We start from the raw sequence: 20,733 nt of genomic DNA on the forward strand, positions 1-20,733 counted from the left end.
TGAGAAGACCACCTGAAATCCTCTTTGAATTCCTATTTTTGTGAACTGCTGTTTTTCTTTTTTGAAGACTTCCTATCACAGTTTTGTAGAGAGTTAGAGCAAGCATAGTTTTAGACACAGACAGACTTTTAGTTTGGACTATCGGACATTGATGGCCTTTAGAAACATCAGATAAGGGGGCGCCCCTTTTAGAGTTGGGGCCAGTTAGGCATTACACCAACCTTGGTACATAAATGTTTTGAAACTAAGATCTTTGAGTCTGTGTCGCTCTTGATACCATGCCTGTTCCACACCTCACAACTAAGACAAAACAATGTGTAGGGATATCCACCACAAACTAAGCAGTGTCCCAAAAGTGAAGATCAGAGCTATTTCCAGCTCAGGGTTATGCTTCAGCCTCCTTTCACCAAATGCCAACCAGTTTATAACAATGTAGAATGTACCTTCTTCTGGGCTTGAAAGTTCCACACACCTTTGTAAATGTCAGGGTGCGCTTCCCCAAGTTTAATATAGTTGCAGTGCAACACATCTCAGGGTTTCCCTCCCCAAGATCAATGTCAAAAAGATGTCACAAAAAGAAGAAACTTGAAGCTTTCGCTTTAAACTTTGTTTCCATAGTTCTCTATAGCTCAGGGTTCCCTTCCCCACGTCTTATATTTAACAGCAACCTTCTTTGTTAGCATATAGGAGTTCTCTGGTCTTGGCGCTGTTAGACCAAAACGGTCCCCCCATTACAAGTAATGCAACCTGGAGCCTTGCATTTGCTTTCAACAGTTCTTTATTCGTCAAGTAATAGTTCTCTGGTCTGAGTGCAGTTGTTTGATCGCATGATCAATGTATTACAGGTCACGCAACCAGAAACTTCAAGTTCTCTTTGAGTAGTTTAATATTGCAGTTGAACCAATGGTGTATTAAATGCAATTTGACAACTTTATCAAGCAAGCAAGTGATTGCAGAGGTGAAGTGAAAGCTGAATAAGTGCTTTGTTAAGCCTGGTTTCCAATTCTTTCAATTCAAAGTTCTGTCTTAGCAAGCTGGTTGTTTGCATTCAATTTAAGTTTCAATGTTAGCAGTTGTGCTGTTTCAGCTAACTCCCTATTCAAAATTAATAATCTTTGCCTTCTTCTCACTTCAGTTTTTTACACATTCAGGTTTTACTTGTTTCATTCAATCTGGTATTTAATATGTGTAACTTTGCTTACTTCCATGGAATGCTACTCCATTCCCAGTCTCTTGGAGCACCCGGGTAACTCCCAGTGTCCACGACACTCTTCTGGACCCAGCAGCTCCTTTTGCCAACCTCTATCCGAACGGGAAATACTATTACTGTGTGCTTCATTCAGCACTCGCCGGCTGTCATGCGTAGCTCTGGCTCTGCTCCATGGAAGTGCCTGCTGGCCACCTTTTACACCTGTGGTCCTTCAATAGGCTGCAGGTGTACTCTATTAATTAAGGTTGCCCAACCCTAAATACAATGACATGACTGAACTTCATGTATCTTCCTTGTCCCAGTACCAAAGTGGTGAGATTAATCAGTGTTTATTACTCTAAATTGCTTCTTCCTTGTTTCAGTATTAGCACAGGGAAAGTGTGTACATTTCATAACTCTGTTGTCTTTCTTCTTCTCAGTACTGTTAAGTACATTTAAGAAGGGAATTGCTCTATAATGACTCGTACAAGTTGGGGGAGGGTTAGGCTGGTTATCACGAGGAAGAGGAGGATACCATGTCTCGCCTAGAGGTATCTTACTTCCAATATCTAAGGATCCTTTGCCCATGTGATCCTCCCTCGCTTGTCCACCCCCAATGTCAGGATCCAATAGCAATGGATTTTCCTCCGCCACATGCGTAGAGGCTCCAAGGGGAGTAGGAATGTGAATACCCTCAGGTTTCTCACACATCACACTGCATTCATGGTTCCAACAACCTACGAGTGGAAGGGATTGGTTGGGGGAATTGTCTACATATAGGATATATGAGGGGGGTTAGTGTTTTCATTGGATTTAACTGATGGCTCCACCTTGGACTAATCACAAATTGATACAAGTAAGAAAGATAATATCTTGGCAACAGATGATTGGCTAATGCAACAATTATACAGTGGACTTGTTTTGACAGCTGTGAATAGTTTGGCATTGGTCTTCCCTACCATATTTGGCAGGTCATCAGCATATGAATAAAAATAATGGTAGGAGGAGTGACATCAAGGAGCTGCTTCTTCTAGTTGAATAAGACACCATCCTTGATTTTCTAGGCCATATGCCAGGGTATATAGCTATATACTTGACTTTGTGTAGCGTCTCATGTTCTGGGCATCTGTGGGGAGTTGGGGCAGGTGTCCATCAGTATTGTATTGTATATCATCTTATATAGCACTGGCCACCCGCAGGCATCGGGGTGCTCTAACAAACATAACACCTCCTGTATCTGACTAAGACTGTAGCTGGGAAGCACCACAGTTACCTGAACAAGTGAGTCTTCAAGAGTTTTCTAAACTTTAAATGATTACCTTCCAGTCTCGTAATCATTGGAAGTGTATTCCACTGCTGAGCTTCCAGCACTACAAAAGATCTACCCATACCTGTCTTGAGCTTGTATTTGGGTACTATTAGTATGCTCTTGCCTTTCGGAGTGTAACTGTCTCTGCAGGGTATATAATACCAAACTGTTCTTGAGGTAGCTGGGGGCTTTCCCGTAGAGACATATATGAACAAGTGTCATGGCTTTGAACTTTATTCTCTCTTCCACACTGAGCCAGTGTAGTGATCTTCTGGCCGAGGTAGTATACTCCCTTCTCCTAAAATTCTTTACAAGCCTCACAGCGTCATTTTGTATGACTTGGCATCTGGCTAGGTCTTTAACAGAGGCCCCAATGAGCAGGGCACTGCCATAGTCCAGTGTGGATAACACGATTGCCCTAGCAATAGTGGACATATTGCTTTCAGTTAGGAATGGGCTGATGGCCTTCATAAAACACAGGTAATGAGCTGTCTTTTTGTGCAGATAATTAGCCTGTGCTTCTGAATTGACGGAGGAGTTGACTATCATTCCCAAGGTTTTAACCTGGTGAGAGACTTGGATAGTGGCTTCATTAATCTGGAATTTCTCATACCCCTTCCCCAACTTCCCTAGTAAATGACTGGACCCGAACAACACGAGTTCGGTTTTAGTATCATTGAGACACATCCAGTTTAGCTGCATCCATTCATTGATTCTGCTGTATACTTTTACTATCTTTTCACTTTCCATACTATAGGAGCCCTCTAGATCTAGAATGAGCTGCGTATCGTCCGCATAGTTGGTAAAAAAACACACCGGTTGCCACCAGAATGTTGCAACGACTTTGCATATAGATGTTAAAAAGCACTGGCGAGAGACTTGCTCCCTGAGGGACTCCGAATAGGATTGAAATTGGCTCTGAGAAGGTATTTCACCAGTGCACTCTGTAAGGAAGGACACCAGCCACTCCAATGCAATTTCAGAGCATCCCACATTGTCTCTCAGTGCTTTAACCAAAAGTTGATGATCAACCAGGTCAAAGGCCGCACTGAGATCCAGCAGCATCAGAATCCCTATTTTACCCGTATCCATCAATCCCAACATGTGATTTTTAAGGTCTAACATTGCTGTCCCAGTGCTATGTGAAGCCCTAAAACCAGACTGTTGTTGTTGTAATCAATGGTGTGAAGGTAACCTTTGGTACTATTCCCTCCTTAAAAGAGGTGTTAACTATTGTCAACAGAATAGGAGCGAATTGCACCTTGTTTTGGAGAATAATGTTGGGGGGGTAATACATTTTCTGCGTAGAACGTAGGTTTCATTTCACCCAGTGTATGGCGTTCATAAATGGACACTGTTCTTCAATCATAAATCATGTGTGGGGAGACCATGTTATGACTTATTCTACTGTACTTTATTATGATTTTAGTTCATGTTAAGACAGGTGCTATTACTTTCCAGGCCACTGGAGACTTGATTGATCTACTCCCCATGAAGTATTAAGCTTCAGATGAATTGACACCTGGCAATGAAAGGCTGTTTATTCTTTTACCTAATCTAATAGAAATATGCCTAACGCATGTGAATTGTGATTTTCTGTTCTTCGCAGAGCCATCCATTCCTCCCTTTTTGCAGTAACCCGCTCGGGGGCTTGTCGGCCAATGTCTGGCCTGCACAGGTCTGCATTTGAGCTAATTTCAGCAGGTTGAATCTCCCTGCAGCTCTCAGGCTTCTCTGAGGTTTCCCATTTTCCCTAACACCGATTCACTTTCCAAATTATTCAGAATGTCCACTCATTACTTTTGCGTGCCTACGTTTAGCAAGTTTTATACGTATCTTGTTTGTCTTGTGTTTCAGCGTTTACATTGATTATGTTACTCGTGCATTGGTGCAGGTAATATTATTCATGTCTAAATGCAAGTTTGACCTAGTGTCTGTTTTTCTATGTTGTTAGTGCAGATCTGCTTCATTTTCAGTGTATCTACAAATATCAATTTGGCAGTGATGTCAATTGCTCTCGTCATCTTCAGTTAGAGCATATTCATTTCTTCTAGAGTTTGCTGATTTGTATCTTCTTTTGTACCAGGATAAGTTTGGTAGGGTTGTCTTAGTGAATATTGTCTCTCGTATTTGCGGTATGGCAGCTAACACCCCTCTCATTTCGTTGTGGAGGCGGGGGAGGGGCAGACATGGTGAATGACGTATTCATCTCCCTCCCGACAGGTTCATTTGAATACATCCCCCTGTAAGTTTTCTGGATCCATGGTGCCTTGTTCTAAGAAGAAAAGGTAACATAATCTTGGCTGTGCATGTTAAAAGCAGGTAGTTCATGGTCTCTGTAGTTTGCATGCATCCACCTATGTATACATAACATATTTAGAGGCAGAATGATTAATAAAGACCATCTTTACTTATTTTGTACCTATGTAGAATACTGGGATAATTATCCTCCAGTAGGCATGGCTATTCATGAGCTGTAGTTACTTTTTCAGAGAAAATGACAGGTACATTCCTTATTTTCCTGTGTTTTCTGCTTGACATTTTAAAGTAGATTAAAGTGTTCTGTACTGTCTCCATTAATAGAACAAATTACATCCAGTTAAGCAATATACTGAGGAAAACAGGTTATCCAAAACATAGCCTTGGTAAAATGACTGAAGTTAAAACCTAGCTCTATGGCACAAGTCACTACCATTACAGATGTTCATACTAGACCAAAACGTTTGTCATTCAGCTGACTGAATGTTTTGTTCCGGCTGAGGGTCCATTCCTTGCATCTTACTGCCACGGCCCCACTGGGCCTTTAAGTTGTCATGTAGGGTTTCAGCTACTTCATTTGCTGCTTTTTGTTTGGCGCTCATGTGCAGAGGTTTGTAAACATGCCCTTTGATAATCTTGATATACTCTTTCCCTCTATTGCTTTTTCTAGTATTTTGCCAGAGAAGCCGCAATGTGTGGATGTTGGTATGCACATGTTCTCTAAGGAAGAATCAGTCTCACGCGACGGGCTGTGTGCCTTTTAAACGTGTACTTGCCAGCCAAAGACGGACCTCTTACAAAGCTGTTCACTTATCACAGGCGGTCTTGGGGATGGGGAGTGGATAGGCTTGGGGATGAAGTTAAAGGTGGGCTTCCTGTAATACACCCTTCATGATAAAAGCTGACAGATCGTTCTTTGGATTTTGCATAAGGAAACGTCTCCATTATCTATGCAGCTTTAGATGAGTTGTCCCACCTGAAGTCAAGGCCTACCCATTGATCCTTTACAAATGTGCCCCCAAGAGACTACCAAGCATCATCCGCTTACCCTGTCTTGGTTCAAGGTGTGAATTGTATACTATGCTCTTGAACTGAGTTGGGAAACAAAATCGGAATTTTGGCACATGGGAAAGACTTTGCATGCCTCCATTAGCGTATACTTTATGGGAATGTGATGGTTCTGGCAGTGCTATTTGAATATTGTCTTCAAATTTAATGCAGATTAAAATTTTATTTGTAGAGCTTTTGTTTTAACGTTACAACCATCTGAGTGTTTCATACCTGTTGATGGACATTCTTACTTAACAAAATCCCCACACCTTAAATCCTCCACCCATATGAATCATTTGACCTTTTTTCTTTTATTGTATAGTGTCCAACAATTCCTAACGTACATGCTGAATCTGCAAGGGTCAGTTGGGCATTACATTTGGAAGGGGAAACGTCTGAGAATCCCACTACTAATTCTCCTGAGGACAAAAGCATTGGGAGGACTGGGGGTTCCTTCTGTACACAGATATTACCGTGCAGCCCAGGTGGCCCCTATGATGGTCTGCAGTTTGAGTGACACCAAACCACAATGGGTGGGGATGGAGCAGGGGGCATCCAACATACCCTTAGCTAATTTGGTTTCCTGAATAGACAGGCCAGGGTGAGCTTACTTGAATCTCACGCACAACACTAAGTATCTGGGGCGGGGCCCGGGGATGAATAGGTATCAAAGCTAAGCTAGGTCCCTTGATGCCGGTACTGCAGAACCTAGAGTTCACACCAGGCCAGACACGGGAATAGTTCGCTCACTGGAAATCTCTGGTTCTTCTGAGATTTATAGATCTATATAAAGAGCCACCCCCCCACCTTTACTTTCCTAGAATGTAAGCTTAATTTTCCCTCTGGAATCGGAGCGATTCAGATACTGCCAGATCAGACACTGAGCTTCCAATAAGAAGGTAAAGCAGGTGGGCACACGCCCCCCCTAGAGGCATTGAAATCTAGCAAATAGAAGGGCTAACCTCCCACAGGATCTCCTGTTGCTACCGTCCTCTGGACACAGCCCAGGGGGGGAGGACAAGCTCCCCTACATGAAACAGTGGGAGGTTGATGTGGTGGGAGAGATCTCATTGGACACCTGGCAACACATTTGGGCCTGCACTAATAAGAGCTTCAGATGCGCGGGATATAAGGAATGTGTTGTTAAAATCTGTTTCAGGCGGTACATGACACCCCATCGCCTGTAGGTAATCACTGACCATTCGGACCGCTGTTGGTTTGGATACGGCCAACTAGGGAACTTCATGTGAAAACATGTGGTGGTGGTATCCAGAAATCCAAACATACTGGGAGGAAATTAAATTGAGAATCAAGGAATCACTGGAGTGTCACTTCCGCTGTGCCCCTGTGTCATGTTTTTGGGGGAGGTTCCCAAAGTTGGTACATATCCAGCCTCAGGTCCTAGGGCAGATATGATTCCACATCTGTTGTTGGCAGCAAAACTTAACTTAACATGGCATGGTTCTGGAAGACTCAGGGGCTGGGGGGGGGGGCTGCCAACAGCCTATTGGTGGATCAAAGTTTGGGACTTTCATGCAATGGAAAAATTAACGACACACATAACCGGAAAGATGGTACGGTTGTCTCGCACCTGGGCTCCATTACTTGACTTTGTATATGAAAGGGAACAGAGATTCTTCCTCCCACAAACTTGGACTCACCTGCTGCAGTGATGTTCGCCCTGTTGGAAAGGGTGCACTTGTGAGGGGGGCGAGCGGGGGAGGCATTGATCTCTTAATTAGCATGCACAAGAAGTGTTCCTATGTATGTTGGTTAAGCCTTGTGAACCAAAGTTGTTGTTAGTTTGTTTTGGGGGGAGGGGGTTGAAATCTTTGAATCGTAAAAATATTGCAAAAAAAAAAACACACACAAAAACTTTGGCTCAAGGAACTCTAGGAGCATTGACCACACCCTCTCTAAACGTAAACAAACAGAAATCCACCAGCCTGCCGACTGAAGGGATGGAGGGGCAGATCAATGTTCAGGAGAAGGCTTTGGTTGTAAGCAAGGGAATACAGAACTCTCCAGGGGAAGAGACTGTGAACATTTTCTACTTATTCAATACAAAGTGAATGATCATCTCCTAAACCCACTATGCCTAGTGGCCCTGATACAACTATAACTCGCCATATACAATGTATGGCAACGCATTTAGAAAATAACAGCGCGTTTAATTTGTAAGAATTCACCATACTCGAACCGAGAAGACTGCACTCATTATAAGACCAGGAGAGGTTCACTCAATATCTTGAATCTACCCCCCCACCCCCCAAGTCTAGGGGGAGCCATAGGAATGTAAATGGGTCTAGGAATGGGATCTTTAGCGACCTGAGAGAAGAGCATAAATGCTACGAAGAACATTAGGACTAAGCTCCTCTCCTATGGTTAAACAAAAAAAAGGAAACGCTTCATTCAGGGTAGGGGACAAGATAGGGATGATCAGATTTGCTTATACCAACATATACGGTGAGACCCTTATCCTAACAGAACATATGTTCTAGCACTTATGGAAGAAATCCCGGGCCTAGCAGCAATTCAGTCTAGGGATTCAGATTCAATTGTTGAATTTGTTGATCACAATATCCTAGACAAAGTGAAGCTGCTAGTTCCATCAACATTTTTCAGGGAAGCCTTATCGGAGGTGACACATAATTTTAAGCAGCAATGATTTAGATTAGAGAAGGATGCATGTGATCCTAACCCTAACCCTAAACATTCATATTCAGAGTTTAATATCCAAAAACATAGAACCTCATTTGGGGTATTTACCCTTGCAAATTTCTTGCCAAGGAGATCAGGGAAAGTTAGTGAGACAAGTTGTTATTGCAGATCGTCAAACATCGGGGATCAAACTGATTGGTCTTGGTCTTGGTTATAAGGTGCCCTAGGGAAGAACAGAAATACCTCACGAAAGTCATGTCAAACAACTATTACAAAGCACAATTTACGACTTGCCTCCTGGAACACTAGAGGCTGTTCTCATTTACTATCACATATAAACACGACACTAGCAGAGGATTATTTTCTCTTGTTTCAGGAAACTTGGTGTCTTCAGCCGCCAGTATGGAAAAATCATGCGCTCTATTGGATTTCAGCCATTAAAAAAAGGGAACTTTCAGCCGGTTAATTGATGGCATGTATATTAGATACGGGATTAACCCTGGAACCTTGGCCGGCTCCTAATAATTTATCCAACTGACGAGACTGTATGCTCCTAAGAAAAAGGTCTCTTCCCCCCCCCCCCTCCCTGATCTCCTCCCCCTTGCTGTGCTGAATCTATTCTGGAATCTGCAAGCTATTTTGGATCACAAGTTTACAGGGGCACAGTGGAATCAATGTTGGTACTGTCTTTATAGTCGGTGGCCTGAACACCAAATGTTTTCAGACTGGCAATACCTTGTTATTCCCCAGAGCACAACAATGGCTACACTTAATGAAAAAAGGAGGTTTTGTAATTTTGAATGGGGCCCTTAAAGAAGATATTCCCCTGCATCCAAACTTGAGGCACCACTATCAGCAATAATTGACTACATATTTGTTTCCAGACACTACTTGAATGAAATGGTTGAGGTTTGCATTTCCACTCAACATCTAAGTGACCATGACATCTCCACAGTATCCTGGCAACTACCAGTTACTACTCTCTCCATTGAGAAGTATCTGTAAGCACAAGGTAGAGATTGTAAGTGGGAGAAATAGATTAAAGTCGAAGGAACCTAGGCTAGAAAGATAGAAGGGGTGTTGTAAAACAAAATATCAAAGAAGTCGTGATGGAATTGAAGAGAGATGTGTTGGTCCTAAACACATGTTTGGAACACAAGCAGTACCGGCCACAGAGCACTTTTAAACACAGACCCGTTTTAGATGAGGCGCTAAACCAAAGAAAAACTCCATGCAGGAAAGCACTAAGAATTTTGCTCAAGGACCACTCTGAATTTAAATGGCCCCTGATCAAAAAGGTAAAACATAAATTGGGCAAGAATGCACAAGGCCAAAATGCTCCAACAAGATGGGGGAGCTATGTTCCTTGCTATAAACATCAAATCTGGGCTTTTTTAAAATTGGCCTCCAATGATCTGCCCTTGCCATTAATGATGGACTCAATTCAGGACAGTGAATGGAGAGCTTATTTGGGCAAACTATATGCCAAAATATATGATCAAGTCCTGAGGATACAGACTCCCCCGGATGGTCTAGGGTAGCTAGTATTTGAAGAGGAAGATGTCATGTACAAAATTAAGAGATTAAGTACTTTGCGAGCCCCAGTGCCAGATGGTTGAACAAACTTTGAAAACTGATTGAAAGAGGCAGGTTGAACAAACTTTATTTTTTAATTTGCTTATTCAACTATAATCAGAGACTTTTATCCAACTCAAGTTAAACAGCGAGGGACTATTATCGGGCCAATTCCAACCCATTGAGGCCTAAAACAAGGCTGTATTTTAGTCCCGGCTCTTTCAACTACTTTATTGAAGACCTGGGCGTATCTGTCCAAAGTAAATTAATTCCCACCAAAAGTATGGTCAGTATTAACGTCATGGTTACTATACGCGGACGATTTAGTGCTATTGGATAAAACACTCATACGACTTCAAAGAAAGCTTCAGGCTTCAGAACAATATGCTGCAGAAAATGCTTAGGAAGCCTTCATTCCGATGGGACATATGTAATCAGCCTCTCCAGATTGTGCCTGAATATTGTTATTTGGGACTGAATGTAAATACTAATATCCACGAAAGTCCTTAATAACTGTTGGTGAAACGTAAGATTAAAAAAATGGTGGCTCAAGCAACCATTGTTTAAAAGAAATATGGAAAATTCTCAGCTATTCCAGGGATTGCCTTTTTATAAGCAAAGAAGCAGTCCATACACTAATCTACGGGCAGAGACAAAATTAGAGGAGCATAAAGCCAATTGGGAGAGATTAGATGGACTGTATAGTAAAAGAATATTACTACTTCTAAAACGTTTTCGTATACAGATAATCGGCTTAGAGTTGGTTATTCCTTTTTTGAGAGGCATGGTAACTTTGCATATTCTGGTACTGTATAGGAAATGTTTCATGAATCGCTATACTAATTCCTCCTTGCTACCGGTTTTACCTCAGATATGAACTATAGAGACTGACAAATCCTTAGAATCGTGGGTAAAGGAATGTTTGGAAATGAAGCTAAGGGCAGACCTTTAGCTAGATTTATTTAAGCAATAAGCCCCAAGCAGGGGGGGCATTACCACTTCTAGTAATGCCCCAGTGCCCATAGTTACATGCACAAGCGGATCGTGTGCCTTAACAAAGGCCCTGGGCATTACCTGAAGTGGTAATGTCCTCCCTGTGAGGGGCTTATTGTTATTAGTACCCTTTTCTTAAAAGCATGTTTTCTGGCGTTTTGGAACCGAATAAAAAATGTTTAAAAAAATGGCCACCTGGGATGGGAAAAATGAAGTCAGTTTTCCCTTTCCATGGTGGCCATTGAAAAAAGTAAACAAAAACAAATTTCCCCCATGGAAAAGAAGGCACTACATCTAATCCCTGCTTCCTTTCCATGATGGCCTTGTCAAGATCAAGAGCGGACGCGCTGTGGACAGAAGTGTTCCCAGCACGTCCGCTCCTGAAATGGACTGAAAAGAAGGAAAGTGAGGGTGGGAGGGGTTTGGGGAGGGAATTCTGTGGATGGGGGAGGAGGGAAAAGAAAGGGGGAAGACAACACTTACCTCGTTTGCTGGTGGGGGAAAGATTGGGGCTGGGATTACACTGGTAATGTGCCTGTTCCAAGCCTCCTCATTGGCCGAGAGGCTGAGACCCCCTCCCCCCCCAAGGCCCCTGCCCACCCGCCACATAGTCATATTAAATCTGGAACGAGCAAAAACACATTATTTTCTTATGATTGGAGGAAGTTCTGGGAGGACTGTAATAAATATAAATTGTTTTATTCTGGTATGTTTGCTTTTAAAGTTCTCCATAAAACACATATTCTTGCAGAAATGTACCAGCCTTAGATATTCCAATTTGTTTTTAAGACTACGTTTTAACTTATGGTTGACCAGAGAAGTTTTTGGAATCCAGTCAAAATGATCAAATTACCCGAAAAAGTTGCTGACTAGGGATAAAATGTTGGACAACATTTGTAAAGGTCCATTTGTGCCAGTAATTTCAGTTGCAGTGAATTATTTGCTGTTCTTAAAGATTTTACCGAGTAAAAGTGAAGAAGGGTTTTCTATTTGATGCTGGGATTGTCAAAATCAATGGCTTAGTTTTTGGAAAATGGTGAAAATTGTATGAAATTCTTTATATTTCATCTTGTTTATATATTTGCATCATTTTATGTAGAGTAGAATATTGAAAGGTTGAAAACTATCAGCCAAACAATAAAAGTACAAAAATTGTGAGATCTCAAACATTTCCTGAAGGATTTCCTGTATTCATTTTTCATTGTCAAGGAAAAAGTCTAAACATTCAATCGTCCATTCTTACTCTTCTGGACCAACTTCTTTCCCAGAGGCTCATAAATATTAACTGCTTTCAAGGCTATAGGAGGATTCCCAGCATCCTCCACCCCAGCCAAAATCTGCAGGGACTCTGGCATGTTTATTATGTCCAGTGAATCATAGGGATTACTTGCACAACCCGTTTGCTCACTTTGTATTGGTTGAGACAAATATAACGAGATCTGCAGTAAGGAAAGCGACAGAGGTGGGATCCAGGTGTATTCGAGTTTTCAAATGCAGCCCATTTGCTGCGTTATCGAATTATTGTAGGATTGAATTGAGCAGTATAATATATACACTCAGATGTTATATTCTTATATTAAGAAACTAACATCAAATTCACATAATTCAGCACCACCAGAGCTTTTTGAGCACTGCCATCCGTTACCATATCTGTTTGCTTAATTGGAGTAGTGTGTCTCCTAAACTGACGAGGACGAGGAGTAGATATATAAGAGGACAAAGAGGTATCATTGTTGTCACTCATCTTCTCAAGGAATTGCAGGAGTGTTGTCACGGGTGTCATGTGAAACACCTTCTTGCCCTTCAAGTTCCTTTGACGTTGTCAACATCAATTCATCAGAGATCAAAGGGTGAAAGCCCTCCGCAACTTCAGCACACGGGTTGGTATCGATGGTCCTATTCTTTACCACAGTATTACAAAAATAACACTTTTTCTGCGGTTCACATTTCAGCCATTGGATTTGATAGTTAATGGGTACCCAAAAGATGAAAATGAGTTACAGAACTGGTAGTAAACCAATTTTCAGAAAGGAAAATCTCATCTAGTTTTTGACTCAAGAAGGTCATTAAGTGCGGCTGAATTCTTAACGGATCTTGCATTAATTAGGCCAGCACACAAAACCTTTGATTGATAAATATCTTGCTGTTTGTAGACTGCAGTTTGCTTAATTTTATAGATACCATGATATCTACTTTTATTAAGGGCTGTAGGGTATTTTGTGTAGATTTGGGACCTAGCGGTTTTTTCTTACCACCAAGAATAAAGGTAATTTAGCAACAATCACTCCTTGCATTCAGATTGGGTTTGGTATTATAGTGGTATCGTGGCTATGCATTATTTCAGTACACAGATACATTTAGTCTGTATGCATTTCGTAGTGGTATAGTGATGAGCATAATTTCTTTGCTTTTTTTGTGGCCCCAACATACAAAACCCCTTTCTTTTGTTTAGACTGTTCTTGTGATCTCTAGAGGCCTCAGGCGTCTACATTATTTAAGAACACCACATTTTCATATGGAGTGCCACTTATGGCTGTTATCACTGATTTATCTACACCAGTGAGCTATGCCTCCATATAGTATTCACCATAACATGTGGTATAATCACTTATTTATTTACATTAGTGAAACTATTTCCAGAGGCCTCTCTCTCTGCTGACTCTGTTTATAATTACTCGTAACATAACTTTTTCCACATGGGATGCTTGGCATATATTACCTAATAATCTCCCCTTTTATCAGGTGATATGGGCTAACTGTACCAGAAAAAAACAGAAGCAAATAGAAGCCTTTACACAGATTGTGATTTACATCAGTTTCATTTAAAAAAATCATACATTACCAGTTTTGCGAGGCAGTCTTTTCTAGAATAAACATAAGAGAAGCAATTGCAAAATACATGGCATTTCATTAGATTCTTTGCAACAATAAAAAGAACAGTGCATCAGTTGACTTGAATTTCTGAAGAGCAACATTAGAATGCAGCTATCGCTATGCTGCCTGACTGAAATAACTTTCATTCACACACCACATTCTCGCTTTGTGTAAGATAATTACCAGCAGAATGGTAGCAGATCAGCACGCAAACTCTCTGGACAGGTCGCTTTCTTTAAATGGCTCGGGGCTTCCTTTTAGAGCACCTGGCGAGGACATGCAGTTCTAATCTGCACTCTTTGGTCCTCAAGCCGGTGCCAATTGACTGGAATCTCCAGCCTGTGAAGGTCAGCAGTACACTGGAATGACACCCCTCAATCAGGCAGCCCCACAGCAACTCCCGCCACGTCCTCACCGAAGCTGTGTAAAAATGTCCACTGCCTTTCTTCCTCCCCGAGATGCACAAAGAGACCTCTGTTATAGCCGTTCATGTGACGTGCATCCAATAAAAATCTATCATGTCATACCCTCCTTCAAACAATAGCTCACTTTTCAGTAAGAAACTGTATCCACTAATTTCCTGCTTATTCAAGTTTTGTTTCTTTAGCAAGGACCGTGAAAAGCACAGAGAAAGAGAAAGAAAAAAAAGAATTCTGAATGTCCATTTCAAATGACTTTCAGCCTGCCTCATTTTGCACTTGGAGAACACATTATGATATTAATAAGTTAAGATCATGTTGGTACTGTTAATTATGTTAGCTCATTAATTCTCTGTGTCTCCTGCAACAGAGGCATTTCAGGTGAGAAAAAAAAATGGTGCGTTTTTAAATGTGAAAAAAAATGTTTTTGACTGAGTAGCCTGTCTTCATTTACATATCCATATGTTACACAGGCAACACATGGCTTGTTGTACCGCATTATAGCAATACATTGATCTCATGCAGTGGTGCTGCACTCCAGAAACACACTAAATAATCCTACAGGGCACTTAAGTTAAATACCATGCAATCTAAGTTTATTAAGGGCACTTAAGTTAAAGGAACCGTGTCCATTATTTAATTCCAGAAGCTTGTTTTCCGTATATTTGAACATAGTACTTGGATGATATATAACGATGGATAAGATATAAACAAGATGACGAAACTCACAAGATAACCCTCAAAATTAGCTTGTTGTCTCCTACTTGTCCACCTCCTCAGTAGTGTATCCCAATGTGAGGCTAATAACCCAACTGAGGAGGTAGAATCGATGCTTTAAACCCAAGGAAGAAAAGAAAGCTAGAACAACAAAAAATATGTGCAAGTGTGACAAATTGACTTCTGCCCTGCAGGAGTACAGGGATGAGTAGAGTCTAAAATGTCCACTCATCCCTCAAACATCTACAAACTAAGAGCCAACACAATGATAAAGGTAAAACAGGCACAGTCAAGAGATATACCTCATCACCTTTTGTGGTAACTTGGGCCATGGACACACTATACTCTTAAGAGGGGTCTGAATGTGGTTTAGTAGCAACCAAAACAACAAAGTATAACAGTCCAAAATAAAGGAATGTCCAATCAAAGTTCTATAAAAATATGAATTTTAATTACACATATTTAAAAAAAAATAGCAGGCGTTCCTCTCCAGAAAGAACATGCCATGATAACCTGTTCTGAGATGAGAGTTTGCAGCACACACTAATTAGACACACCATGTACAATACTAGCTACCTAGAAAACATTATAAAAACCCACCTATGTTGAAGAAACGTAGAATATGCACAGATAGAATAGATGCAGCACTCTGGGAGATGAGACAAGGGGATAAAGGCATTCAAATGACCCCAATGTTAAAATAAATATTTGTTCAAGTTGCAAAAAGGAATACAAATGACCTAGCCAATGTCTAGGGCCCAAAGATGAACTCACTAAAGAGCACCTTTGCAAATGCTTTGGAGGTTCAACAGTGTTGAACCAGACTTCTCTTCATTGACCGCAGTGTCAACTCTGGTTATAGATACATCAGTCTCAATGGTCCAGCAGCAAGCTGGCATTGAGGCCGGAGTCACACAGAAGGAGAAACATCTACTCAAGCTCTCCGGATCATGTGGTTACTGTGGGATGTATTGACCCACTTTTGCTCTGCTATGCTGCATCACTCTGTTATGATGTGCCAGAAAAAGCAAAATGGCCGCAAAACCTTGGTGCGCGCCGAAACCACTGAAAATCACGCTTTGCAATGCACAAAAAGATGGCTGCCCAATCTGCACGCATGTTGTCAGTGGTGTAACCGAGCTCTCACTACTGAAATGTGTCACTGGGCTCCACAACAATTGAAAGTGGAGTGCAGAAGGAAAAAGCAGTGCTTTACTAAATAAAACTCCAAATATTGCTTTAAACCACCTTTCCTAGATGCTGAAACGTCAGAATGTCGGTACAGAACACCTTTAACTATTCAAAATTCTTGCTGGGTGCTACAAGTCACTTAGTTTAAGAAATCATTGTGAACTTAGAAGGTCCAGAAAAGCTGAGAGCATAAAGAGATTTCCACAGCAAAAGTGGCCTGCCTGTGGACCTGTCAAAAATCTCTGTGCAGCAGAGGGCTGCTGTGATGACGGCTGTCAGGGGCCTGCCTGATTAAACTTTAATATGTATAAACTGAAAATCAAATGTTTGCAATCTAAGAGGCCTGTTACTGATAGTAACCCATATTGTGATTGTTTTGATCCCATGGGTTGGCTGTCTAGCTGTTATTTGATACAATAAGTTTGTTTTGTGCTAAGGAAAAGTCAACAGAGTGAACAATTAAATTAAACCTGGCTGAAGCTGCCAAACTGGATTAGCAGGTTTTTCTCACAGAATATGAAGGTCTTTACCCCCTGCAGGAAATCATGCAGAGGTGTTAATTACAGGGTAGGAAAGAACCTGGTTTACAGAGGCAAAAGGAACAATGACAAGCTGCAGCTCAGTAAATTTGTGAAGACAGTCGTAAATGGCCTCTGCAAGGAACAAATATGGGGGATGGCTCCTGGGCTTTTGTTGCTTAACATTAACAAAGAACACATTTTAAAAAGACTGATAACGTACCATTCAAAATTGTGAAAAATATAAAAATAATTGAATTTCTGGTTGCACGGGTGAAGAGGCACCAGAACTGTGGGACATGTTCTGGACAGCAATGGCAAGAAATGTGATTTTACACAATGTATTTCGACTGGAATTGTGAACCTTTATACACTCATTCCCATGTTAAACATGCATACTTGTAGAAATTTGCTTCAAAATTGCACATTGTGTTCCTAGTGAAAAGGGCAAAATTATGTGAAAAGCAGAGACAAGATCCCACGGCTACGGGGTTTTGAGGAATAGCTGCTATGTAAAATATGTAATCTGTATGATTCTTTTTATAGAGGTTGCACATGTGGAAATATTTTGCCAACAGTAGATTTTGTGTTCCAGGTGCTAGGGGTGGATTCCCAGCCTCATACAATTGCACCATAAAGATGACTCTCTGTTTCTCTCCTCCTATCAAGGCAGAGAGTAGACTCTGACCCAATCACCTTTCAAAGGGAGCAAGCTTGTCTAAACCAGCCCGCCCAACCCCTTTGTCAGTTCATAGCATAAATAGAGACAGAGACAGCTCACCACACATAAGGACAGACAGATCACTCACTCTCCTGATGCTGGCAGAGCTCCCTGCTGCTGAACATCTTCCTTGCTCCAGACTTGGCAAAACAAAAAGACCCACTGCATAGATGAGCCATACTCAGCTAGGCCTCAAATTCTAGAACAGAACCCCACAGGCCTGAGGGGAAGCATCATAATACAGCTGGGCTGTGCTGTTACTGCTTGCCTGCTGAAAATAAATATCAGAACCAAGAAGGGCATCCAGTCCAGTCCTGTCCTGTCCTGTGCCGGGCTGTGACCGGAGCACCTTGCTGACCTGGTCCAGTCCACTCCTGTGCCATGCTGTGACCAGAGCGCCTTGCTGAACCTGCCCTGCCAAGTCCGATGTGCCCAACCATCTTTCCTAAACCAGATCCAATCTCCTGACAAGAACTGACGGTCCTATTTAAAAACTTATCCAGTGAGTATAAATATGAAGAATTGTCACTAGCATTTGTACTTTGCATAGTCTTGTCCCTATCTTAGACCCATCATATCTTGTATTCAGAACCTGTATTGTTAGGAGTATCGTTGCACTGTCTGAACCCTCTCTCCAGACCCATCCTATCTTCCCTCCATAACCTGTACTAATAAAACTATATTTGTGCTGATCCTTTCCTCATTTGAAGAAGGCGAGTTTCCTTAGCAGGCAGTCACCCTAATCACTGTGTTCCTGTGTGGTATTAGTTTTGTTCATAGTCAACCTCTAGTGTAAAGCAACCCATTTGTCATTTTTAAAAGTGCATTCCTGTTTTCCTATTTCAAAAAACCTCTACTAAAACGTCTGTTACTCGCTCATTTTTTGTGATAGAAACTACATTCAACTCCTGCTTGCAGCTAACACCCATATCTATCATTCGCACCTAAAAATGCATTCCAAATCAATGCAATTCTACCATTATCGCGAATATCACGCAGTAAAACGTTTGCTGCAAGTTCTCGTTTCGGAAAAATTGTTACACGTGTAAAACAGCTTTTGCTTCCGACTTGAATTTTAAGATTTCAAATGTTGTCTTTGGATTAAATCATTGCTTGTGTTTGTGTGCAACTATCCAAAGTGGCTCCCATAAGAATTATAACAATTTCAGCAATTTTGACCATATTTGATGTTTTTGCCCAGTCCATTCTAAAGATAACTTTCAAAGCCATTCTGACAGCTTGACAGTCAATTTTGTGTTTGAAAGGGGGAAGGAGGATTGATATCTTGTTTGAATTCTGCTATTTCTGAATACCTGCGCTCTCCTCCTATCTCTTTACATTACCTATGTGGGGGTTGTGGGGTGTGCAGTGGGAACCGCTAACCACAGTGCTATCTGATCTGAACCAACACAAACGTATTATTTTATGTGCTGAATTGTTTTGCTCACTACTTACTCCTTGTGTATTAAAGAGATTATTCAGTGTTACATCACCCCATTGGTGATTATTGGTACCTATTAAAACATACTGTGATACAATTTTAAATACCTAAATAAATATTACCTTTGCAAACCAGCCTGATTCCTGGTTCAATGTGACCAGGAGGGGGTTCCTGGAGAAGGGCGTGATATGAGTGGTATATCGTTCAGAATAAAGAACTTTTAGACAAAAATAAATAAGGATTTCAGTTGTGCCCTACATGCCAGGCGTTGACTTGGGTGTTTGCCGGATTGAAATCACTTACATTACCACATTTGGTTTGGTGGTCAAGAATCGACCATAGTCGAGCTTGTACCAAGATGCACAGGCAAATCCTTTAGATTCGAAGGCTCCAAGGTCACGGTTCTGGGAACGCCAGGGTCGGGTTGGTCCACTCACAGCAATGGTGGTGAAGTAGCTAGTGTTTCAGACGGCAACTCGAGCAGTGCAGCAATACTTTGTAGTTCAAGATGGGGTTATGATGCACTTTTTCTGGTGAGGTACAGCAGTGAATGAGGTCGAACAGCGGATGGCGGTTCGGAGAACAATGGATGCCAAAGGGCAGCATCGATGGATCCAATTGTGGATCGCTTGGTGTCGAGGCATGCATGAATCATGGCTCAGAGTGGGTAGTTGTTGCCAACAGGGATCTCTGCTACTTTGGGTTCCAGGTGCTGTAAGTCCCACTCCAGGGTCTCGAGGGACAATGTCAGTCTGTCTCCCAAACATGGGGGAGACTGGCACACACCTTCAGAGGACCTGCAATATGGTGAGGTCCAAGGCAAAGGGTGGCTGTGTGGCGACAAGGAATGAAGTGGTAGCTATAGAATTTCTTTAAATGACAACCAAACTAGCTATCCTGAACTCTAAGGCGATTTCCCTACCTAAACTAAAGAAACCCAGGTGCTCGTCAGGAAGTCTCTGTGAGTCAAAACAAAAATGCACCATCCTAGTCACAAAGGCTCCCATTCTATCCCTGTCACTACAACAAAAATACTGCAAGTCCATCTACTGTTCGTAATCCACGACAATGACCTCCCTTCTCCTGGATGGTAAAGCATCCAAACGTCTCTCAGGCTGTTCAAAGAAAAAGTCCACAAACGTTCTGGGTTTTGCATAACCCAACAAAGGGCAAAGGGTTTTATAAAGCTCTCGTGGAGCTAGAACGTTTCCCGTCTCCTACCTGGTTCCCCAATGTCTTTCACAATTCCTAATAAGGTTTGTAGCTCTGTTATGGGGGTTTAACAGTATCTAGTGTGTTGTACAATTCTTGATCCTCCCCACTGAGATAATGGAGTTATTCTTCACTCTGTACCACAAAAATGGTTTTAATGTTTACACTGTTTCTTTATCTTGATTTATAAAGTTGGATGTGTGTGTTATTTTTCTTTTTTTTTCGATTATACAAATCGGCACAGTTGAACCCACTGCTACCAAATGTTGCATGGATTCCTCATTTGTATGGGGCAAGATTGCAGTCTGTTTGGATGCAGAAAATTCACTACATAGCTACCCTCATTCACTGATGCGCACGCCGATTCACTACAGTAGGTACTATAAGGAGGCAACATTCGGAAAAGTATCTGAAGCAAAATGTTCGATGTGTTAGTTATTCCTTTGGAATGTATTACTACTGTAAACAGTTTGAAGGTGTTTATTAAAACATTTTTAAAGGGAATTAAAAAAAAAACATATTTTTTATCATGCCACTCCAAATACAGGAAATGGCAAGGTTACAGTTTACTTAAGTTCATTCACAAGAAGAGAGCACAATCAAT

Source organism: Ambystoma mexicanum, chromosome 1p, assembly GCF_040938575.1.
Source record: "Ambystoma mexicanum isolate Mex_15411 chromosome 1p, UKY_AmexF1_1, whole genome shotgun sequence".
Classification (NCBI taxonomy): Eukaryota; Metazoa; Chordata; class Amphibia; order Caudata; family Ambystomatidae; genus Ambystoma; species Ambystoma mexicanum.